This window comes from Tachyglossus aculeatus, chromosome 3 (assembly GCF_015852505.1).
Source record: "Tachyglossus aculeatus isolate mTacAcu1 chromosome 3, mTacAcu1.pri, whole genome shotgun sequence".
Lineage (NCBI taxonomy): Eukaryota > Metazoa > Chordata > Mammalia > Monotremata > Tachyglossidae > Tachyglossus > Tachyglossus aculeatus.
Window position 1 is genome coordinate 36724991 of NC_052068.1, and position 25352 is coordinate 36750342.

At 44.0% G+C, this 25352-nt stretch overlaps 1 protein-coding gene across 2 annotated transcripts in view; it reads left to right on the forward strand.

The window, feature by feature from the left end:
• The window catches only part of HTR7 (5-hydroxytryptamine receptor 7), a 77575-nt gene that overhangs the window by 44837 nt on the left and 7386 nt on the right, over positions 1 to 25352 (forward strand). The window lies entirely within an intron of this gene.

Sequence of the window (25352 nt, forward strand, 5' to 3'; positions counted from 1 at the left end):
AGTCAATCAATCAATTGCCTTTATTGAGTGCTTACTATGTGCAGAGTACGTAGTGCTTGGGAGACTACGAAACAACAGAACCCTGTGCAAGGATGACACACAAATTCGTGAAGTGTTCCATATTTTTCTATTTATTCTGATGATTTGACACCTGTCCACATGTTTTGTTTTGTTGTCCGTCTCCCTCTTCTAGACTGTGAGCCCATTGTTGGGTAGGGACTGTATATGTTGCCAACTTGTACTTCCCAAGCACTTAGTACAGTGCTTTGCACACAGTAAGCACTCAAAAAATACAATTGAATGAATGAATGAATTAATTCATTCGTTGGTATTTATTGAGCGCTTACTGTTTGCAGAGCACTGTCCAACGTGCTTGAAAAGTACAATTCGATAACAGATAGAGACAATCCCTACCAAACAATGGGCTCACAGTCTAGAAGGCGGGAGAACTAGTGCACACGTTCCCTGCCCATAATGAGTTTATATGAATAAATAAATCATTTATAAAATATAATTTAGAGATATGGACATAAGTGCTGAGGGTTTAGGGTTGGATGAATATCAAATGTTCAAAGGTCACAGATTGAAGTGCATAGATGATGCAGAAGAGAGAGTGAGCCGAGGGAAAGAGGGCTTAATTGGGGAAGGCCTCTTGGAGATGTGACCTCTTCCTCCTCACCAAACTTAACAGATTCAATTCTATCTTAATCCTGATGATGATGATGATATTTGTTAAGCACTTACTGTGTCCCAAGCACTGTACCAAACACTGAGGCAGTTCTGAGATAATCCAGGTATAACTGAATCTCTATCCCAGATGGGGTGCAGAGTTTAGGGGGGAGGGAGAGGAAGTATTGAATCCCCATTTAAAGATGAGGCACTCGAGGCACAGAGAATTGAAGTGACTTGCCCAAGATTACACAACAAACCAGTGGCAGAACCAGGATTAGAACCCAGGTCCTCCAACTCCCAGGCTCATTCTCTTTCCGATTGGCCTCACATGCTGCTTCTAATCCTTTTCAGTCTCTTGGATACCTTCAACACCATGGTCCACTTTATCTCACCTTAGTAATTCTGACAAAATTATTTTCTGGTTCTCTTATCTTTTATCTTTCTGTGACTCAATCAGCGGTATTTACTGAGCTCTTACTATGTGCAGAGCACTGTACTAAGTGCTTGGGAGAGTAAAATACAACAGAATTAGCAGACACATTCCCTGCCCACAGCACTCTTATGGTCTAAACAACTGTGAACCATGATCCTCTTTAGCCAATCTTTCTCAGTCTCACTAGCTCTTCTTCTGCCTCCCACCCTGTGTTTGAGAGTGTCTCTTAAGGTTCTTTTCCAGATCCCTTTCTCTTCTCCATTTACAGTCATTCTTTTGGGGAACTCATCCACTCTCCTGGTTTCACTTACTGTAGCGGTCACTGTGTCCACGGTTGTGACTGTGAACTTTGAGCCATAAGGAGCTTGAAATTCTCCTCCCATAGCTACAGTACCCTACTGAGTTTTGCTTTTGTCTTCATGTTGTCTTAGTGTTTTGTTTCGCCTCTCCTTATGTGTCTGTGATTTTCAGATTCTGAGCCCCCTGAAGGACAGGGACTTTGTTCAATTCCCATCAATGTATTCTTTCCAAGTGCTTACTACAGTGTTCTGCACCCAATAAACACTTAATAAAGACAGTACAGTACAGTAATAAGTAGACACATTCCCTTCCATTCCCTTTCCACAATGAGCTTAGAGAAGCAGCGTGGCTCAATGGAAAGAGCGCGGGCTTGGGAGTCAGAGGTCATGGGTTCAAATCCTGACTTCGCCAATTGTCAGCTGTGTGACTTTGGGCAAGTCACTTAACTTCTCTGTGCCTCAGTGACCTCATCTGTAAAATGGGGATTAAGACTGTGAGCACCACGTGGGACAACCTGATCACCTTGTCTCCTCCCCAGCGCTTAGAACGGTGCTTGGCACATAGTAAGCACTTAACAAATGCCATCATTATTGTTACTGTTATTAAGCAGCATGGCTTAGTGGAAAGGGCACGGGCTTGGGAGTCAGAGTCATGGGTTCTAATCCCAGCTCCATCACTTATCAGCTCTGTGACTTTGGGCAAGTCACTTAACTTCTCTGTGCCTCAGTTACCTCATCTGTACAATGGGGATTAAGACTGTGAGCCTCAGGTGGGACAACTTGATTACCTTGTATCTACCCCAGTGCTGAGAACAGTGCTTGGCACATAGTAAGCACTTAACAAATGCCATCATTAGTATTACTATTAGGGGGGAGACATATATTAATATAAATAAATAAAATTATAGTTAAATATGTAAGCGCTGTGGGTCTGAGAGGGGGGATGCATAAAGGGAGCAAGTCAGGGAGATGCAGAAGGGAATGGGAGAAGAGAATGCGGATCACTTCCAAATCCCTTCCATTCCACATAAACATTCAAGTTACAACCACACCAGTAGTACTCATGAACAAAGCTTATTTACTCTATTACTCCCCATATCTGTAATTTATTTAAGCATCTGTGTACTCAACTGGACTACAAGGTCCTTGAGGGCAGAAATCATGTTTCCTAAGTCCTTTGAACTCTCCCAAGTTCTTAATGCAGTGCTCTGCCTCAGAGGCATTCAATTGTGCTATTACTCTATGGGTATGCTTGGCTATCAGAAGGGGTCACACAAGTGCTACTCGCAGCTGAAGTTTCTCTTAACTTTTTCTGACACTACTCCTCTCACAGTGGAAGCTTTTGAGATTCTCCTGGCTGCCTTTCAGTTGATAGGCACAGAGGGCAAAGTTTGGGACTCCCATGCAGCACGGATTGTCCCATTACTTTTCACTCCCTTGGCAAAAGTCTCCTACTAATGAATGTACAGTAGGTCTGTGTCCAGTGGATATCACGCATCCCACCTCTCCCTGTCATTCTGCCCTGCCTCTGTAAATGGATCATTCCTATCAGGGTCTCCGCTGACCCTCATAAATAAATGTTCTGGCTGGGTCCTCATAATCAAAACCAAGGGGAGGTGTGAGGAAATGATCTGGATAATCCAGGTAAGCCTTTACAGCCTTGTTTCTTTTAAGGTAGATGCTTCCCTGTCATTTTCCAGGGAATTCGCTCAATCTTAGTTTGTGGAGGTGTGGGCATTTTGAGTCAGGACTGAAACAGTCACTGAAACCCAGCTTCTGAACAAGATTAGGACAATTCATCACTTGGCCAGAAGTGAACTCTAGACTTTTCATGAAATTTGGACAAATTGGAAGTTGCTTCTTGGGGGTGTTCAAAAGTCCTTAGGAATTATTTTCTGTGATGGCAGAGCCATGGGCACAGATATACCAGGGTACAAACATTCCTTGATCCCTTTAAATGACTAATCTTTGGCACGAGCGCCTAGTAGAAAAAAACACTTTTTAGTTGGTTCTATGGCAGGGTTCTTTGAGCAGATGATTTCGATCAATAAATCATATTTATTGAGTGCTTACTCTGTGCCGAGCACTGTGCTAAGTGCTTGGGAGAATACAATAGAATAGAGTTGGTAGCGTTGGTAGACTCATTCCCTGCCCTCAAGGAGCTTACAATATAAAGAAGGAGCTTACAGTCTAGAGGAGGTCTTAAGACCCCACTGTATATTCTGGATGTTCTGTTGGGTTAAGCCGAAGTGGAATCAGTCGAACTACCATATTTACTGAGCACTTACTGTGTGCAGAGCACTGTATTAAGTGCCTCAGTAGTCACGTTCTCTGCCCAGAAGGAGTTCACAGTCTAGATGAAATCTAGCCTTTGAGAGTGATTTTGGGTTGGGAGTTGGGGCAGAGCTTGTATACTGTTCCACTGTTGAGGTGTCTGGCACATGTGTTTAGTAGAGTGCTCTGCCCACAGTCAGTGCTCAATTAATATCATTGACTGATGTGTGGTTGTCTCTGATGGCTTCAGGAACCAGTCAATCATATTTATTGAGCACTTACTATCTGCACAGCACTGTACTAAACACTTGGGTTAAAATACAACAGAATTAGCAGACACACTCCCAGCCCATAATGAGCTTACAGTCTAGAGGAACCACAGTTTCACACTGGGCATTCATTCATTCAATCATATTTATTGAGTGCTTACTGTGTGCAGAGCACTGTACTAAGCACTTGGGAAGTACAGATCTGCAATGTAAAGAGATGGTTCCTACTCAACAACGGGATCACAGTCTAGAAGCAGGGAGACAGACAAAAAAAATCCCAAAACAAGTAGATAGGTGTCAATACCATCACAATAAATAGAATTATAGCTATATACACAACATTAATAAAAGAGTAAATACGTAAAAATAAAATAAATAGAGTAATAAATATGTACAAATGTATACAAGTGCTGTGGGAAGGGGAAGGGGGTTGGAGAGGGGACGATGGGGAGGGGAGGAGGAGGAAGAGAGGAAAAAAAGGGGGGCTCATTCAGGGAAGGCCTCCTGGAGGAGGTGAGCTCTCAGTAGGGCTTTGAAGGGAAGAAGAGAGCTAGTTTGGTGGATGTGTGGAGAGAAGGCATTCCAGGCCAGAGGAAGGACTGTGGGCCAGGGTTTGACGACAGGACAGGTAAGAACAAGGCACAGTGAGGAGGTTAGCGGCAGAGGAGTGGAGGGTGCAGGCTGGGCTGTAGAAGCAGAGAAGGGAGGTGAGGTAGGAGGGGGCGAGGTAATGGAGAGCCTTGAAGCCAAGAGTTTTCTTGATTCAAAGGTTGACAGGCAACCACTGGAGATTTTTGAGGAGGGAAGTGTCGTGCCCAGAGCTTTTCTGTACAAAGATAATCCAGGCAGCAGAGTGAAGTATAGACTGAAGCGGGGAGAGACAGGAGGATGGGAGATCAGAAAGGAGGCTGATGCAGTAATCCAGTCAGGATAGGATGAGAGATTGAGCCAGCAAGGTAGCGGTTGGGATGGAGAGGAAAGGGCAGATATTGGCAATGTTGTGGAGGTCAGACCGGCAGGTTTTGGTGATGGATTGGATGTGTGGGGTGAATGACAGAGCAGAGTCGAGGATGACACCAAGATTGCGGGCTTGTGAGATGGAAGGGATAGTAGTGCCATTTACAGTGACAGGAAAGTCAGGGAAAGGACAGGGTTTGGGAGGGAAGATAAGGAGCTCATTCTTTGACATGTTGAGCTTTAGATGGCGGGCAGACATCCAGATGGAGTTGTCCTGAAGGCAAGAGGAGATACGAGCCTGGAGAGAGGGAGAGAGAACATGGGTAGAGATGTAGATTTGGGTGTCAACAGTGTACAGATGATAGTTGAAGCCAGAGGAGCGAATGAGTTCACCAAGGGAGTTAGTGTAGATAGAGAACAGAAGGGGACCAAGAACTGACCATTGAGGAACCCCTACAGTAAGGGGATGGGAGCAGGAGGAGGAACGCGCAAAGGAGACTGAGAATGGATGGCCAGAGAGGTATAAGGAGAACCAGGAGAGGACAGAGTCTGTGAAGCCAAGGTTGGATAGCTGTTGAGGAGAAGGGGGTGGTCCACAGTGTCAAAGGTAGCTGAGAGGTCGAAGAGGATTAGGATAGAGTAGGAGCCATTGGATTTGGCAAGAAGGAGGTCATTGGTGACCTTTGAGGGGGCAGTTTCAGTGGAGTGTAGGGGACAGAAGCCAGATTTGAGGGGGTGTAGGAGAGAGTTGGAGTTGAGGATTTCTAGGCAGCAAGTGCAGACAACTCGTTCTAGGAGTTTGGAAAGGAAGGGTAGGCAGAAGATAGGGCATCTTCCTAAACAACCCCAGATTTAAAAAAGGGACCTCTGCTATCCTCAAGGAATGTCATTCTGTCTTAACTGTACTTTTACTGAGTAATAATAATAATACTAATGATGGTATTTGTTAAGTGCTTACTCTGTGCCAAGCACTGTTCAAAGTCCTGGGGTAGGTACGGGATAGTCAGGTTGTCCCACATGGAACTCACAGTCTCAATCCCCATTTTACAGATGAGGTAACTGAGGTACAGAGAAGTTAAGTGACTTGCCCAAGGTCACACAGCAGACAAGTGGCAGAGGCTTGATTAGAACCCACGATCTCCGACTTCCAAGCCCGTGCTCTTGCCACTAGGCCATGCTACTTCTCTGTGCCTACTGTGTGCAAAGAACCAAACGCTTCATAGATGTAGGCTTCTTCAAGGCTGCAGACAGCCAACTTCTGTCTGCCTTACTAAATGCTTGGTACATGCAGCCTTGAGCAAGGCTACAGGCAACGAATCAATTGTATTTGTTGAGTGCTAACTGTGTGCAGAGCTTGGGAGAGTACAGTATAACAATAATGGACACATTCACTGCCCACAAGGAGCTTACAATCTAGAGGTGGAGAAAGACATTAATGTAAATAAATAAATAAATTAATTAATTAATTAAGATATATACATAAGTGGTGTGGGGCTGGGAGCGGGGAATGAATAAAGGGAGCAAGTCAGGGCGACACCGAGGAGAATGGAAGAAAAGGAATAGAGGACTAGTCAGGAAAGGCCTCTTGGAGGAAATGTGCTTTCAATAAGGCTTTAAAGTTGGGGAGAGCAATTGTTCATTGGATATGAAGAGGGAGGATGCTCCAGACCAGAGGCAGGGCGTGGGCTAGAGGTTGGCAGTGAGACAGACAAGCTCAAGGTACAGTGAGTAGGTTGGCATTAGAGGAGCAAAATGTGTGGGTTGGGTTTTAGTAGGCAAGTAGTGAGGTGAGGTAGGTGGGGGCAAGTTGATTGAGTGCTTTAAAGCTAATGGTAAGGGGTTTCTATTTGATGCAGAGGTGAATGGGCAACCACTGGAGTTTCTAGATGAGTGGCGAAAAAAGCAGCCTGAATGTTTTCATAGAAAAATGATCTAGGCAGCAGAGTGAAGTGCGGAGAGACAGGGGGCAGGGAGGTCAAAGATGAGGCTGATACAATAATCAAGGCAGGATAGGATAAGTGCTTGGGTTAACATAGTAGTTGGATGAAGAGGAAAGGGTGGATTTTAGAAATGTTCTGAAGGTGGAACTGGCAAGATTTAGTGATAGATTGAATATGTGGATTGAATGAGAGGAGTCAAGGATAATGCCAATCCTTATATCACTCTACCATAACCTGTTTATAAATTAAAGCACATAAAAATACTATCCTATATAGTAGTAATAGCAAATGTTAAACACCTACTATGTGCAAAGCATTGTGCCAGTTTCTAGGACAAGGTACACAGATGAAAATTAGACAAAGCCCCTAGCCCTTAATCTAATTATAAGCCAGGGAGGATTGGTGACACTCAAGGAAAGATGAAACAACAAAAACCAGAAAAAGTCATGAAAATAATAGAGTGAATAGCTGGAGAAAATTGATCGGACGGGCTTACATCTGCTGAAAACTTAAACATTTGTTGTCTCAACTTACAAGATGGTCAACTCACAGATCATTTCAGAATTCATATGCAGTGGGTCTTATTGCACAGGGCTTCTTATTTGAGTAATAAGTTTTGAATGAAGTTCAATACCTAGTAGCAGTGAGAAGTACAGACTGAAGAAATTCCTTCCTATCACTGTCTACTAGACTCTTGTGACAGAAATGTGCTCAGTCTCTGGAGATAGCCCTTCAAAGACATAGTCTTTCTTGGATGATTGTGACCTGCTTCAGAAGAAAAAGAGAGATAGTCCAAACCTCATCCTGAAATTACTGCCCGAGATTTTATTTCCTTCCATCATCAGAGACCAACTCCTGGGGTGGAGGTTTAATAATTATGGCTTTAGTTAAGTGCTTACTAAGTACCAGGCATATGTTTGCCTCAGAAATGGTATTCCTTACATTCTCATGAAGGTGTCTGCTGGTCAGAAAAAAAAAAGGAATGAGAAGTAAAAATGATAAAATGGAAGCTCTCAGAAATCAACATAATCCAAAAATGAAATGAATTGCGAGCATAATGTACAGAGTTACATCAGTTAAGTCTGATCCTTTGGCAAAATAACTACAGTACTGTATTATAGTACTAAATCAATTCAGTACAATGCTCATTATCTCAATGCAAATTACCAGAGGGTTTTTTTTTTTTGAAGAAAATCAACATTAAAACCAGCTTAGAAAAATGCAAACAGCTGTTCTAATTTACATTCAGTAGGTGAAAGCAAATTGAAGATAACATTTTCACTAATGACCCAAAATAGTTAAGAATCAAAATGCTTAGTTTCCTCTTTTAGAATTCTTTTAGCATACGTAATATTTTAAACCTGAAACAGCTTTTTTCTATTCTTCAGTTATATCAGTAAGACATAAGTGTTGTATATGATCGCTGGAAACAGTAGAGCAAAGTGAGGGCCCTAGACCATTTTAGGGAGAAAAATTGAAACTAGAATCCAGGTCTCCTGCCTTCAGCCTGATAGTCTATCGATTCACTTGATATCACCTCAAATGTAGCCCATCTTGCAGTGAGGCTCCCCAGAAACATCTCACCTTGGCCGAGAAAGCAGAATGGCTCAAAACAAAAATTATAAATACTCTCTAGGAAAATATTATTCAGTTTGAAGTTTATATTTTTGATGATGGGGTAAAATATTCAAGGCAACTTTTTAAACTTTCACAATAAGATCTACAGAATGGCTTGAAAGTCTGTCATTTTCATCAATACTTATGGAAAGACTGCAATGTGTGAAGCACTATACTGGGCGTCTACTGAGAAAAATTACTGTACTAGGTAATAATAATAATAATAATGGCATTTGTTAAGTGCTTACTGTGTGTGAAGCACTGTTCCAAGCGCTGGGGTGGATACAAGGTGATCAGGTTGTCCCACGTGGAGCTCACAGTCTTAATCCCCATTTTATAGATGAGGGAACTGAGGCACAGAGAAGTTAAGTGACTTGCCCAAAGTCACACAGTTGACAAGCGGCGGAGCTGGGATTAGAAGCCATGACCTCTGACTCCCAAGCCCGGGCTGTTTCCACTGAGCTATGCTGCTTCTCTACTAGATGCTTAAGAACATACAATAAAAGATTACAGACAGAATTTCTGATCTCCAGGAATTTAATTAATAAATCAATAAATCATATTTATCAAACACTTACTGTGTACAGAGTACTGTACTTAGCACTTGGGAGAGTACAATAGAACAATGCAATGGACATTCCCTGCCCACAACGAGATTGCAGTATGCAATCTAATGGGCACAAATGGAATCATCCAGTAGAAAGAAAAATAAAAGCATATTTCAACTTGAGAAACAAAGTATGCATAAAATGAATAAATGAATATATCAGTTTATATATGTACATATAAATTAGTTTATTTATGACATAGAGAGAGAGAATGTGACAGAGAGAGGGAGGTGGAGAGTTATCCTATCTTAAAGAAGACAGCCTTCAATGTGAAAGCCTCCCGAGGGGTTGGTGTGTGACTGAATAACGAGTGGTAAGGGTAGCGGATGGGATGACACGACTCGGAAAGTGGGGATTAATTGGGCAGTACTACTAGAGGAAGAACAAGCAGCTGACTCCCAAATGAAGGACGTTAGTTATAATTTCACCACTTTCACTGGTGAGAAAGTTGTGATATCTTAAAACCCCCAAATGTTCAGATTTATTTTAGCTGTAAATGCATGCCTCCCTCTGCTTCCTTTATGGAATGAAGGCCCAGGATGCATGTTGAACCAGCAGCCATAAGGGACCATGTGGGTGGAGGGGCCATGGGGGTGGCAGGGGGGAGGGCAAGGGCAGGTCAGGACTAATGCCAGACTCTGGGTGGGGAGTAGAGACAGGAAGGAGAGCTGGGTTGCAGACTGGGCATGGAAGGGGGATGAGGAGGCATAGCCCCCAGTTTATTCATTCATTCATTGATTCAATATTTATTGAGCACTTACTGTATGCAGAGCACTGTACTAAGCTCTTGGGAAGTACAAGTTGGCAACATATAGAGACGGTCCCTACCCAACACAGGATCACAGTCTTGAAGGGGGAGACGGACAACAAAACGAAACATGTGGACAGGTGTCAAGTCATCAGAATAAATAGAAATAAAGCTAGATGCACATCATTAACAAAATAGAATAGTAAATATGTACAAGTAAAATAAATAGAGTAATAAATCTGTACAGACATATATACAGGTGCTGTGGGGAGGGGAAGGAGGTAGGGCAGGAGGGATGGGGAGGAGGAGAGGAAAAAGGGGGGCTTTGTCCGGGAAGGCCTCCTGGAGGAGGTGAGCTCTCGGTAGGGCTTTGAAGGGAGGAAGAGAGCTAGGTTGGCGGATGTGCGGAGGGAGGGCATTCCAGGCCACAGGGAGGACATGGGCCGAGGGTCGATGGCGGGACAGGCAAGAACGAGGTACAGTGAGGAGGTCAGCGGCAGAGTAGCAGAGGGTGTGGGCTGGGCTGTAGAAGGAGAGATAGGAGGTGAGGTAGAGGGGGTGAGGTGATGGACAGCCTTGAAGCTGAGAGTGAGGAGTTTTTGCTTGATGCATAGGTTGACTGGAAGCCACTGGAGATTTTTGAGGAGGGGAGTAAGATGCCCAGAGTGATTTTGCACAAAGCTGATCCGGGCAGCAGCGTGAAGTATAGACTGAAGTTTAGACCCAGGTAGAGCAATGATCAGGGTTGACTCTGCAAGGGGCTCAGAGAATTTAGGGCCAAGAGTGCAAGCACTGAACCCTTACCAGAAACCAACAAGCAGCAGCCTCCAACAGCCTTATAACCGCAGCGCCATCTATAATGGCCTGGGGGTCCGGAGCAACTGATTTGGAGTGGGGCTATGATGACAGGGAGGGTCCCTTCCTTCTGTTTTCTCCACGTATTCGCTGCAGCCCAGCACCAAAGGCAGGTTTTTTTGATGGTATTTGTTAAGCACTTACTTTTGTGCCAGGTACTTTAGTAAGGACTGGGGGTAGATACTAGGTAATCAGATTGGACACAGTCCCTGTCCCACATGGGCCTCACAGCTTCCATCCCTATTTTACAGATGAGGAAACTGAGGCACAGAGGAGTGAAATGACTTGTCCAAAGTCACACAGCAGACAAGTGGCAGAGCCAGGATTAGAACCCAGGTGCTTCTGATGCTCAAACCTGTTCTCTAACCACCAGACAAGACTGCTTCTCTATCACACTGAGGTTGGGTGTATGCCTGGGTTGAGCTGAATTCATTTGCTAGATTCATTCAATCGTATTTATTGAGCGCTTAATGTGTGCAGAGCACTGTACTTAGCGCTAGATAAACCACTGACTCTGACAGGGAAATATGAAAGTGTGGTGAGAAGTGGACAGTTTTACATCCCAAACAAATCATATTCTCACTGACTTGATAGATAAAGCTTCATTCATTCATTCATTCATTCAGTTGTATTTATTGAGTGACTACTGTGTGCAGAGCACTTGTAGAGAAGCAGCTTGATTTAGTGGAAAGAGCCTGGACTTGGGAGTCAGAGGTCATGGGTTCTAATCCTGGCTCTGCCACTTGTCAGCTGTGTGACTTTGGGCAAGTCACTTATTTGTGCCTCAGTTACCTCATCTGTAAAATGGGGATTAAGACTGTAAGCCTCACATGGGACAACCTGATTACCTTGTATCTACCCCAGCACTTAGAAAAGCGCTTGGCACATAGTAAACACTTAACAAATACCATCATCATCATACTAAGTACTTGGGAGAGTACAATACTACAATAAAAAGACACATTACTTGTTCACAATGAACTTACAGTATAGAGGCTTTCTTTAACAAAGAGGATGCTGACTCCCTGGAGTTGTTATGCAATTGCAATGATGGATTGCTATGCTCACTTGGCTCTGTAACTAGAATATTTTCATTTGGATATTTCCAGTACCGCCCAGGAGGTAGGATTGGGGTGGGAGGGTTCTACCTACGCTCTTCAGTTATTCATTTTCTAAGGAAAAATAAAAGTTTTCATCTCAGGGGTTGGATTTAGGATAAACAGGATTTGAAGAGCAGAATAGCTAGGAATAATTCCGTTCTCTTAGATTCCTCAGGAGCCGACAACAAGGCGAAGCTGAAGCTTGTGCTATTCAGAGAGACCAAATTGGCCCAAATTGCTTGAGTTCCATAGGTTCGAATTTAGAGCTGGGAGGGTGGGGAAATCATCCAGAGGAAGCAGTGTGGTCTAGTGGAAATAATAATAATAATAATAATAATTATGTTATTTGTTAATCACCTACTATGTGCAAGCACTGTTCTAAGCGTTGAGGTAGATACAGGTAATCAGGTTCTCCAACATGGGGCTCACACTCTTAATCCCCATTTTACAGATGAGGTAACTGAGACTCAGAGAAATTAATTGGCTTGCCCAATGTCACACAGCAGACAAGTTGCAGAGCTGGGATTAGAACCCACATCCTCTGACTCCCAAGCCCGTGCTCTTTCCCCTAAGCCACACTGCTTCTCCCAGAGCATAAGACTGGGAGTGGGAGGACATGAGTTCTAATCCTGACTCCTCCATTTGCCTACTGTGTGACAATGGGCAAGTCACTTAACTTCTCTGCATCTCAGATTCTTCATTTGTTCTCCCTCCTTAGACTGTGAGCCCCATGTGGGAGAGGGACTGTGTTTGACCTGGTTATCTAGGCTTTATCCCAGTGCTTAGCATATAGTAAGCATTTAACAAAAACCACAATAATGAACAATATTGTGGTATACATCATATGACAGACCACCACTCTCCCCACCTCAAATTCCTGTTAAAATGACTTCTCCTCCAAGAGGCCTTCCCGACTAATAATAATAATAATGGTATTTGTTAAGTGATTACTATGTGCAAGGCACTGTTCTAAGTGCTGGGGAGGGTACAAGGTGATCAGGTTGTCCCATGGCGGGGGGCGGGGGGCTCACAGTTTTAATCCCCATTTTACAGATGAGGTAAATGAGGCACAGAGAAGTTGTGACTTGCCCAAAGTCACACAGCTGACCGTTGGCAGAGTTGTGATTTGAACCCATGACCTCTGACTCCAAAGCCCGTGCTCTTTCCACTGAGCCATGCTGCTTCTCCCTCGTCCACTAATCCCTCATCCTCTCTATTCCCTCTCCCTTCCGTGTCACCTATGCACGTGGATTTGTATTCTTTAAGTACTTGATATTCACTCTAGGGCTTCCTCCCCAACGCCTATGAACTTATCTGTAATTTATGTCTCTCTCTCACTGTCTCTCTCTCTCTAGAATGTAAGCTCCTTATTTTTACCAACTCTGTTGAATTGTACTCTTCCAAGTGCTTAGTACAATGCTCTATATATGGTGGTACATTTTTCACTAAGGCATGTTAAGTAGGCAAAATTCTTCAAGATGCCTCCAGGACAATCTGTCTCTCAGTTTGAATGACCAAACCCTATCCCCCAGTACTAGTGGGGCATAGCTTAACAAATATCATTATTACTATTATTACGGATGAGAGAACTGAGGCTCAGAGAATAATAATAATGGTATTTGTTAAGTGCTTACTATGTGCAAAGCCCTATTCTAAGCGCTGGGGTAAATACAAGGTAAACAGGTTTGTCCCACATGGGTCTCACAGTCTTAATCCCCATTTTACTGATGAGGTAACTGAGGCACAGAGAAGTTAAGTGTCTTGCCCAAAGTCACATGGCAGACAAGTGGCAGAGCCAGGATTAGAACCCACGACCTCTGACTCCCAAGCCCATGGTCTTTCCACCAAGCCACGCTGCTTCAATCATAACCTGGGATTTAGTCCCGGCTCCACCACTTGTGTGCTGTGTGACCTCAGGCAAGACACTTCACTTCTCTGTGCCTTAGTAACCTCATCTGCAAAATGGGGATTAAGACTGTGAGACCCACATGGGACAGAGACTGTGTCCAACTGTATTACCTTGTCTCTACCCCAGCGCTTAGAACAGTGCCAGCATATAGTAAGCGCTTAACAAATACCATTAAAAAACTGCCAGTTTCCCTATATTTTCCCAGTTTTTTACCTCTCTTTTATAGCTTAAGTCCAGAATTATTGTCTGCCCAAAATTATTCTTTTTCCATTTTGGGACTCCTCCTCAGAGCTTTCTGCTCATATGCCTCTACCATATTCAAGGCTAATCCTGTCACTGGGCAATCTTCCGGGTGGCATCTTTCACAGATGAGGCTCTGCTCCCATGCCAACCAAAAACCACCGACAAGCCACTTTAGGCTGCCTGCCATGGAAGCCTTTGGTCTTTCGGATTTAGAAACAATGATTGTATTTTCATGCAAATCCTCAAAACAGATTGTTGTATCAGTTCACAGTGTCAATGCTGCCATTTTTAAACCTCTGCACCTCTATTCCTTAGGGAATATACGCCACTAGAAAGGACACACTCTCTACCCGTTCTCACCTCAAGGCAGACAGAAGCTTTGTAAACATGATCCTTAAGTGCAGTGATGTGAGGTGGATTCTAAAGCAGGTCATGCAGTAAAGCAGCCTCATGGCATATCATAAACCTCCATTCATTCATTCATTCAAGCATATTTATTGAGCACTTACTGTGTGCAGAGCACTGTACTAAGCATTTGGAAAGTACAATTTGGCAACAGAGACAATCCCTACCCAACAACGGGCTCACTCCAAAAATTGCACCATCCTTTTACCATAAGAAGCAGAGAAGCAGCATGGCTCAGAGGGCAGAGCAAGGGCTTGGGAATCTGAGGTCATGGGTTCTAATCCCGGTTCTGTCAACTGTCAGCTGTGTGACTTTGGGCAAATCACTTAACTTCTCTGTACCTCAGTTCCCTCATCTGGAAAAGGGGGATTAAGACTGTGAACCCCATGTGGGACAACCTGATTGCCTTGTATCCCCCCAGCGCTTAGAACAGTGCTTGGCACATAGTAAGTGCTTAACAAATGCCATCATTATTATTATTATAAGTTCACAAACTGTATACAAAGGTGTGTCCTTGGGGTCACACAGAAAAAACAAGAGAGCGATGAGATCTTTGAAAGGCATGCTGAACTCTCAAAGGATCACCTGATATGTGGTGAGAAACTATAGTAGCAGGCATGATTTCAATATGTACAGTCATGCCCTAGTTTATGACTGCTTCACAATATGTGTCAACTAAGAATCCACCCTGACTTACACCAGGATTCATAAGCCTCACTCCCTGTGTTGTTTTCAATCCCTGAAGTCAATTCCATCCAATCCACCCATTCATCAATGCCATTAATTGATTCATTCATTCATTCAATCGCATTTATTGAGCACTTACTGTGTGCAGAGCATTGTACTAAGCGGTTGGGAAGTACAATTCAGCAACAAAAAGAGGCAATCTATGCCCACAGTGGGCTCACAGTCTAGGAGAGGAAAGACAGACATCAAAAAAAGTCAACAGGCATCAGTAGCATCATTATACATAAATAGAATTATAGATGCATACACATCATTAGTAAAAATAAATAGAATTATAATTATAAATATGTACATATATACACAAGTGCTCTGGGGTGGGGAGGAGGATAGAGCAAAGGGAGCGAGTTGGGACAATGGGGAGGGGAGGGCAGAGGAAACGGGGAGCTTAGTTTTGGAAGGCCTCCTGGAGAAGGTGAGCTTTCAGTAGGGCTTTGAAGGGGGGAAGTGTGTTAGTTCGGAGGATTTGAGGAAGGAGGGCATTGCATGCCAGAGGTAGAACGTGGGCCAGGAGATGACAGCAGGACAGGCCTTGTAAGCCCCTTGTAGGAAGGGAACTTTTCTACCACCTCTGTTCTACTCCTCCAAGAGATTAGTACAGTTGTTGGCACACTGTAAGCACTCAGTAAATATAATTGGGAGTCATGGTGCTGGAGAAGCAGCATGGTGTAGTGAATAGAGCACGGGCCTGGGTATCAGAAGGTCATGAGTTCTAAGCCTGGCCCTGCCACTTGTCTGCTGTGTGACCTTGGGCAAGTCACTTCACTTCTCTGTGCCTCAGTTACCTCATCTGTAAAATGGGAATTGAGACTGTGAGCCCCAGGTGGAAACGGGACTGTGTCCAACGCAATTTGCTTGTATCCACCCAAGCACTTAGTAAAGTGACTGGAACACAGTAAGCACTTAAATACCACAAACAAAGAAAAAAATGTACTTGTAGTGCCTGTTCTGTCATGTCAGGGCTGGCTTGAAATGGAAACTAAATCATTGCAGGTGAGTCTTTGGGAAAATGTTTACATGGTACAGTTATTCATTATGCAAACACATTTTCAAGAACTCTTAGTACTCTTTATTTGTTCTGTGGGGTATTCACATTCTTACTTGCCTACAATCTGTTTTCTTTCTGGCATAGCATAATTTCTATCAGTCTTTAGCCCCGACTTGAATGGCTGATGGATGTCCAATTCTTTTGTCGTAGAAATGTGCAGATGATAAACTGTTCTGTATGAGCTAGTTAAGGCCCTAAGAGGCTTAAATATTTATGAATTATTCATATTGAGCCATTCTGCAGGATGCAAAGATGTGATTTTAGGAGGGTTTGGAAGTTGGGGACAGTGATAGGCATGGTAGTGGAAGATATGAAAGGTGTGGGAGCTCCTGGTATAGGGAGAATGAGGGCAAGGTGTCTGTAGTGACACAGGTGAGATCGAGGTACAGAGAGTTTAGGTTGGTTGTAGTAGGAAACCAGTGAGGTTAAGTAGGAGAGAGAGCTCTGATTGAGTGATGTAAAGCCACTAGTAAGGAGTTTCTGTTTGATGAGGAGGTGGATGGTCGGCCATTGGAGGATTTTGAGGAGTGGAGAGAAGTGGACTGAATGGTGTTTCAGAAAAATGATCTGGGCAGCAGAGTGAAGTACGGATAGAAGAGAGGAGAGATAGAATGAGAGGAGGTCAGTGAGAAACCTGATGCAGTAGTCAAGGCACTATATGATAAGTGCTTGGATCAGTGGGGTGTTCACTTTGGTGAATTTGGTGAGAAATTGATGATGTGGGTTGAATGAGGGAGATGAGTTGAGGATAACGCCAAGGTTACAGGCTTGTCACCATCAACCGCCTTCAAAAGTAATTATTGAGTGTTTACTGTGCACAGAGAACTATACCCAATGCTTGGGAGAGTACAATACAACCAAGTTGGTGGACATGTTCCCTGCCCTCAATGAGCTTACAGTCTAGAGGGGGAGACAGACATTAATATAAATATAAATTATATATTTATAATATATGAATTATGGATAGGTACATAAATTTATACATATATATATGTATGTACGTACTTGGGAGACAGGGAGGATAGTGGTGATACAGTGAGTGATAGGAGAGTCAGGAGGAGAAGAGGGTTGGGGAGGGAAATTGAGGCATACATGTTAAGTTTGAGGTGCTGGCATGATATCCAAATAGAGATGTCCTGGAGGCAAGAAGAAATGTGAGGCTGCAGAGAAGGAGAAAGATCAGGGCTGGAGATGTAGATTTAGGAATCATCTGCCTAGAGATGGTATTTGAAGCCAGAAGAGTGAATGAGTTCTCTGAGGGAGGGAGCATAGATGGAGAATTGAAGGGGACCCAGAGCTGAGCTTGAAGCATCCCCAATTAGAAGGTGGGAGGCAGAGGAGAGAGACTACAAAAGAGACTGAGAATGAGCAGCCAGAGAGATAGGAGACAGAGATTATGTTTCTCAAGGAAGGGAGTGGTCCCCAGTGTTGAAGGCCAGCTGAGAGATCGAGGAGAATTAGAATGGAGTAGTGGCCATTATATTTGGCAAAAATGAGGTTACTGGCAATCTCAAAGAGAGCCTTTTCCAGGAGTGGAGCTGGTGGAAGCCAGAGTGCAGGAGGAAAAGGAGAGAGTTGGTGGAGGTGGAAGCTACCGATGTAGAAACTTGCCTAAGTTTGAAGAGGAATGGTAAGAGGGAGATGGGGTGAGAATTGGAGTGAGGGTAGGGGTCAAGGGAGGAGGTTCTTTTAGGACAAGGGAGACATAGGCATGCTTGGAAGCAGTGGGGAAGGAGCCACGGGAGAGCAAACAGTTGAAGATGGTGGTCAGGAAGGGGGAAATTGCTTAGATTAGATGAGAAAGGGTGAGGTCAGAAGCACAGGTGAGGGAATAGTATTTGGGAGATGGCAGGAGATCTCCTCTTGAGATACTCCTGGGAAGGATGGGAGAGTCAAAAAGGGGGCTGGAGAAGGAAGGGACAGTACTGAAGCAGGGGAGATTTTAGGGAGACTGTGCCTGATGGCTTCAATTTTATTGCTGACGTATATTGCCAGGTCATTAAGGCCAAGACATGGTGCAGTGTGGGAAGGGCAGGATGTTTGAGGAGAGAGTTTAAAGTCTGAGAGAGCTGGTGCAGGCAATAAGCACTGGAGTCAGTAAGCTTGGAGAAATATTGGTGCCAGGTGGATTTTTTTTATGGTATTTGTTAAGCGCTTACTATCTGCCAGGCACTCTACTAAGCACTGGGCTGGATACAAACTTATCAGGTTGGACACAGTCCATGTCCCTCATAGGGTTCACAGTCTTAATTCCCATTTTACAGAGGAGGTACCTGAGGCCCAGAGAAGTGAATGACTTGCCCAAAATCACACAGCAGACAAGTGGCAAAGCTGGGATTAGAACCCAGGTCCTTCTGACTCCCAAGCCCATGCTCTATCCACTAGGCCACGCTGCTTGCCGTGGATGAAAGAATTTACAATCTGCTAGGGATTCAATCCCTTTTGCAAAGCCAGAGGCAAACTGACTGGATTTTTCATGACCTAACACTTCCCAGCAGGCTCTCTGAGAGACCCCAGCAGAACCTAAATGCCTTCCTGGAGGGGATCCTAACCTTAGCCAGAGAAGATTCCTCTGGTGAAAGACCTTCGCTGGGATGGTGGGGAAAATCTCGTGCCAATGGGAGACACCTCGAGGCTCAATTCTGGGGCCTCTCTACAACCCACTCCCTTTGAGAATTCATTCACTCCTCAGCTTCAATTATCATCTCTCTAAGAATGATTCCCAAATCTATTTTTCCAGCCCTGACTCACTCCTTCTCTGCAGTCTTGCATTTCTTTCTGCCTTCAGGACATCTCTATTTGGTTGTTCCACTGATACCTCAAACTTATCGTGTCCAAAACGGAACTCCTCATTTTCCCACCTAAACCCTGTCCTCCCCATAACTTTCCCAATACTGTAGACAGCATGACTCTCCTCCCTGTCTCACAGGCCCAGATACAATCTTGGCATTATCCTCAACTCTGATGTCTCATTAATGATGGCATTTATTAAGCGCTTACTATGTGCAAAGCACTGTTCCAAGCGCTGGGGGGATACAAGGTGATCAGGTTGACCCATGTGGGGCTCACAGTCTTAATCCCCATTTTACAGATGAGGTAACTGAGGCCCAGAGAAGTTAAGTGACTTGCCCAAAGTCACACAGCTGACAAGTGGCAGAGCCGGGATTTGAACCCATGACCTCTGACTCCAAAGCCCATACTCTTTCCATTGAGCCATGCTGCTTCATTCAATCTGCCACCACTTCCTGTCAGTTCTGAGAAGCAGTGTGGCCTAGTGGATATAGCATGGGCCTCGGAGACAGAAGGATCTGGGTTCTAATACATAATGGTGGTATTTGTTAAGCGCTTACTATGTGCAAAGCACTGTTCTAAGTTCTGGGGAGGTTACAAGGTGATCAGGTTGTCCCATGGGGGGCTGCTCACAGTTTTAATCCCCATTTCACAGATGAGGTAACTGAGGCCCAGAAAAGTTAAGTGACTTGCCCAAAGTCACACAGCTGACAGTTGGAGGAGCCAGAATTTGAACCCATGACCTCTGACTCCAAAGCCCATGCTCTTTCCACTGAGCCATGCTGCTTCTCCACAATCCCAGCTCTGACACTTGTCTGCTGTGTGACCTTGGGCAAGTCACTTAACTTCTCTGTGCCTCAGTTGCCTCATCTATAAAATGAGGATTAAGGCTGTGAGCCTCTGTGGGACATTGACTCTGTCCAACCTGATTAGCTTGTATCTACCAGCACTTAGTAAAGTGCCCTTCACATAGTAAGAGTTTAACAAATACCATGAAAAATTTCTGCCTTCGAAACATCTCTAGAGTCTGCCCCTTCGTCTCCTCCCGAACTGTTACATAGTAAGCGCTCAATAAATACGACTGATGATGATGTTACTGTGCAGATCCAAGCACTTATCTTAAAACCCACCTTGACTACTGCATCAACACTTTGCTGAGCTCCCCATCTCCTTTTTCTCCCCTTCCAGTCCATACTTCACTCTTCTGCCTGTATCTAAAAAAAAAAAAAAAAAAAAAAGCTTAGTCAGCATCTCCACTGACTATCCATCCACCTCTGCTTCAAACAAAAACCCTTATTATCAGCTTTAAGGTATTCAATCCCTTGACCCCATGGCTCCCTCCAGTTATTGCCCCATCTCCCATCTGCCATTCCTCTCCAAACTCCTTGAGCGAGTTGTTTACACCTGTTGTCTCAAATTCCTCTTCTCCAGTTCTCTCTTTGACTCCCTCCAATCTGACTTCTGTCCCCTTCACTCCACAGAAACCGCCCTCTCAAAGGTCGCCAGTGATTTCCTTCTTGCCAAATCCAACAGCCTATACTCCATCCTAAGCCTTCTCGACTTCTCAGCTGCCTTCGACACTGTAAACCACCTCCTTCTCCAGGAAATGTTCTTCAACCTTGGCTTCACTGATTATCCTCTCCTGGTTCTCCTCATCTCTCTGGCTGATCATTCTGTCTCTTTCAAGGGCTCCTCCTCTGCCTTCCACCCCCTAACTGGGGGTGGGAGTGCCTCAAGGTTCAGTTCTGGGTACCTTTCTATTCTCCACCTACACCCACTCCCTTGGAGAACTCATTCACTCCCGTGGCTTCAACTTCCAACTCTATGCAGATGATAGCCAAATCTACATCTCCTCCCCTGATCTCTCTCCCTCTCTCCTGTCTCGTTTTTCCTCCTGCCTTCAAGACATCTCTATTCAGATGTACTCCCATCACCACAAACTTAACATGTCCAAAACGGAACTCCTTATCTTCCCTCCCATGTCCTGTCCTCCTCTTGACTTTCCCATCACTGTAGATGGCACCACCATCATTCCTGTTTTACAAGGCCGTAACCTTGGCCTTATCTTTAACTCCTCTCAGTCATTCAACCCACATATTCAGTCTATCACTAAATCCTGTTGGCCCCACGTTGGACAACCTGATTACCTTGCATCTACCCCAGTGCTTAGAACAGTGCTTGGCACATAGTAAGCACTTAGCAAATACCATAATTATTATTATTATTATTATTATTTAAAGCACTCCACCACCTTGCCCCCTTGTACCTTATCTCGCTACTCTCCTTCAACAACCCAGCCTGCACACTTTGCTCCTTTAGGGAACCTTCGTTAACCTTATCACTGTGCCTTGATCTCACCTATCTCACCACCAACCCCTAGTCCATATCCTCCCCCTTCTAGACTGTGAGCCCACTGTTGGGTAGGGACTATATCTGTTGCCAGCTTGTACTTCCCAAGCGCTTAGTACAGTGCTCTGCACACAGTAAGCACTCAATAAATACAATTGATTGATTGACTGATCCTGCCTCTGGCCTGGAACACTTTCCCTCCTCAAATCTGACAATTATTCTCCCCTCCTTCAAAGCCTTACTGAAAGCATATCTCCTCCAAGAGGTCTTCCCAGACTTAGCCCCCGACCTTTCCTCTTCTCCCACTTCCTTCTGCATCTCCCTGACTTGCTCCCTTTGTTCTTCCCTGCTCCCAGCCCCACAGCACTTATGAACCTATCCGTAATTTATTTATTTTTATTGATGTGTGTCTCACCTCCTCTAGATTGAAAGCTCATTGTGGGAAGGGAATGTGTCTGTTTATTGTTATATTGTACTCTCCCAAGCACTTAGTACAGTGCTATGCACACAGTAAATGTTTAATACATTTGAATTGAATCAATCAGCTCTCCCCCTTCTATCTTACATTGATGATTTCCTAGTACAGCCCAATCCACACACTTCAATTCCCTAACACCAACTATTCACTGTATTGCAGTCTTGCTTTTCTCTCCAACCTCTTGCTCATGTTCTCCCTTGAGCCTAGATTCCCTCTCCCTTCATATATGACAGACCACCGTGCTCCCCACCTTCTAAGCCCCACTAAAATCTTACCATCTCCCTTAAGAAGCCTTTCCTGACTTCCCTGTTTGAGCTCTCCCTTCTATGTTGCTTATGAATTTGGGTTGGTACCCCTTAGTCACTTTGATTTTCACCCCTCTGCCAGCCCCACAGCACTATGAACTTATCCATCGGTGTGGCCTACTGGATAGAGCATGGGCCTGGGAATCAGAAGGACCTGGGTTCTAAACCTAGCTCTTCCACTTGTCTGCCGTGTGACCTTGGAGAAGTCACATCACTTCTCTGGTTCTCAGTTACCTCATCTATAAAATAATAATAATAATAATAATGGCATTTATTAAGCACTTACTACGTGCAAAGCACTGTTCTAAGCGCTGGGGAGGTTACAAGGTGATCAGGTTGTCCCTCGTGGGGCTCACAGTCTTAATCCCCATTTTACAGATGAGGGAACTGAGGCACAGAGAAGTGAAGTGACTTGCCCAAGGTCACACAGCTGATAATTGGCAGAGCCGGGATTTGAACCCATGACCTCTGACTCCAAAGCCCGTGCTCTTTCCTACTGAGCCACGCTGCTTCTCATGCTTCTCATGGGGATTGAGAGTGTGAGCTCCATGTGGCACAGAGACTCTGTCCAATCTGATTTGCTTCTATGCACCCCAGTGCCAAGTACAGTGCCTGGCACATAGTAAGGACTTAAATACCACTATTATTATTATATTAATTTCTTTTAATGCTAAAAGCTGTCCTGTTCCATCAAGGTTTGTTCAGGGAAAGATACCACATTGCACCTTGGTGAGTTGAAGTGATGGAGCCAAATCAGGAGTTGGTGGACCAAGAATTCTCTCTCTCATTCTCTGTCTAATTCTCTCTCTAATGCATAATAATTATACATTTATTACACGCTAAGCACTTGGATTATGACAAGGTTTTAAGATCAGACAAGGTCCCTGTCCTACAAAAGACTCACCGTCTCTCTTACCCCCCATTTTACAGATGAGGAAACTGAGACCTAGAGAAGCTAAGTGGTTTGCTCAAGCCCACCCAGCAGGCCAGTGGCAGAGCTGGGACTAGAACTTGGGTCAGCTGTTTAACCTTGGATCACTTAACTTTAGATTAGAAACACAAAGCTTCTAATGGCCATATTTTAAAGAAATACGGACTCCTAACACCAGGAAAAGCATTAAAGTATATAAAAAAAGAAAAAATCAAAAAACAGAAGTGATCACTAATCTAAACAGAGATTAAGACTGTGAGCCCTGTGTGGGACAGGAACTGTGTCCAACCCGATGGTTTTAGTATCAATCTCAGGGCTTTGGCTCTGTTTCTGTCACAGAGTAAACACACTTAACAAATACCACAAAAGAAATAAACAAAAAAACAAAAAAAAGGATTCCTTAAGATCAGAAAGCTGTCTAAAGCCAGACTTCAAGGGGTAGGCGCCCCATGAAGACTTCAGAGGGGACGTGGATGAGGACCCAGATGACCTAGAGCAATCTTCAGTGTGAATTACCTCTGGTTCCCACCCTCTGCCCCCGCCCCACCACCTCAGAGCCAACTCTCTTTGGTAATGAAAACCCAGTCCAACCAGTGGTATTCCATTAAGAATGTTCTCAATCATTTGATACTATTATGACTTCTCCAAGATGGAGACAGGGTAGGTAGACAGCAGGGACTTTAGCTGTGTATGGTCTTCACTTCTGTTTTTTGATTTTTTCTTTTTTTATATACTTTAATGCTTTTCCTGGTGTTAGGAGTCCGTATTTCTTTAAAATATGGCCATTAGAAGCTTTGTGCTCCCACAATCTATTTGAAAGATTTCTTTCTTTAATATTACAAAAAAATCATTTCAAAAAGCTCCCTAAACACCCATCTTTCAAATTAGCAATGAGTATGCAAAGTACTAGATAAAGAAACATTAGCGAGTCTGGCAGGAAAATCAATGGTGTTTTTTTTCTCTGGAGCACAGAGGTAAGAATTACATGATATATTATCAGATTTAGGAGAGTGAATATGTATTTCATTAAAAATTGCCTTTTGCAGTTCTCATTTAAGGGTTCAGTGTAAAATTTACACTGCCAAATAACACTGGTTTCTTTGTGTGATGAATTTACAGGGGTGTCAAAATACATTTCTGAAATTGATCAAATCAATCAGCCTGCAATGAAATTATTTAACACTTCCTTTTTAAATCCATAGAAAAACTAGATTTCCCTTGAGGCTCAAGTCCTTCCTGATTCTAGAAAACCCCACTGCTCTTTCCTGCTCAGACAGGCAGTGAAGAAGCAGTCTGGTCTAGTGGATAGAGCACCGGGTTGGGAGTCAGGAGACCTGGGCTCTAATCCCAGATCCATCACTTCAGTGAATCAATCAGTGGTATTTATCAAGTATCTATTCTGCACATCATGTACTTGGCTGCTATGTGACAAGCAAGTCAATTTCTCTATGCCTCCATTTCTTGGGAACTGAGGAAAATGGGGATTAAATACTTGTTTGCCTTAAAATTTAGACGGTTAGTTTATTAAAAATAATAATGATGATGGTATTTGGTAAGCACTTACTATGTGCCAAGCACTGTTCTAAATGCTGGGGTAGATACAAGATAATCAGGTTGTCCCACGAGGGGCTCACAGTCTTAATCCCCATTTTACAGATGAGGTAAGTGAGGCACAGAGAAGTGAAGTAACTTGCCCAAGGTCACACGGCAGACAAGTGTGAAGTCCTCTGATTTCCAAGCCTGTGCTCTTGCCACTAGGCCATGCTGCTTCTCTACATTGTACGGAGTTTAGAGTCATAGAGCTTAATACTGTGCTTTGAACACAGCAAGTGCTCGATTAATAATAATTATTAATAATAATAAATATGGTACTTGTTAAGCGCTATGTGCCAACCACTGTTCTAAGTGCTGGAGTAGATACAAAGTAGTCAGGTTGGACACAGTCCCTGTCCCACATAGGGCTCACACTCTTAATCCCCATTTTACAGATTAGGTAACTGAGGACCAGAGAAGTGAAGTAACTTGCCCAAGGTCACAAAGCAGACATGTGGCAGAGCCAGGATTAGAACCTTCTTACTCCAAGGCCCGTGCTCTATCCACTAAGCCACGCTGCTTCTCCTTACCACTGGCTGATTAATGTGACACTGCTTCTGACCTGATTATTAATCACTGGTATTTATTGAGTGCTTACTTTTCCCAGAGCACTGTACTTATCGATTATTCTGTTTCTACCCTAGCGCTTGGCACATAGTAAGCACATAACAAATACCACAATTACTATTATTATTACTAGGTGATGCAGCAACCACTCCCCAAGGCTTGAAGAAGTTCTGAGTACCAGCTTAGTGGACTCTTAAGGCCTCTTCCCTAATTGGGAA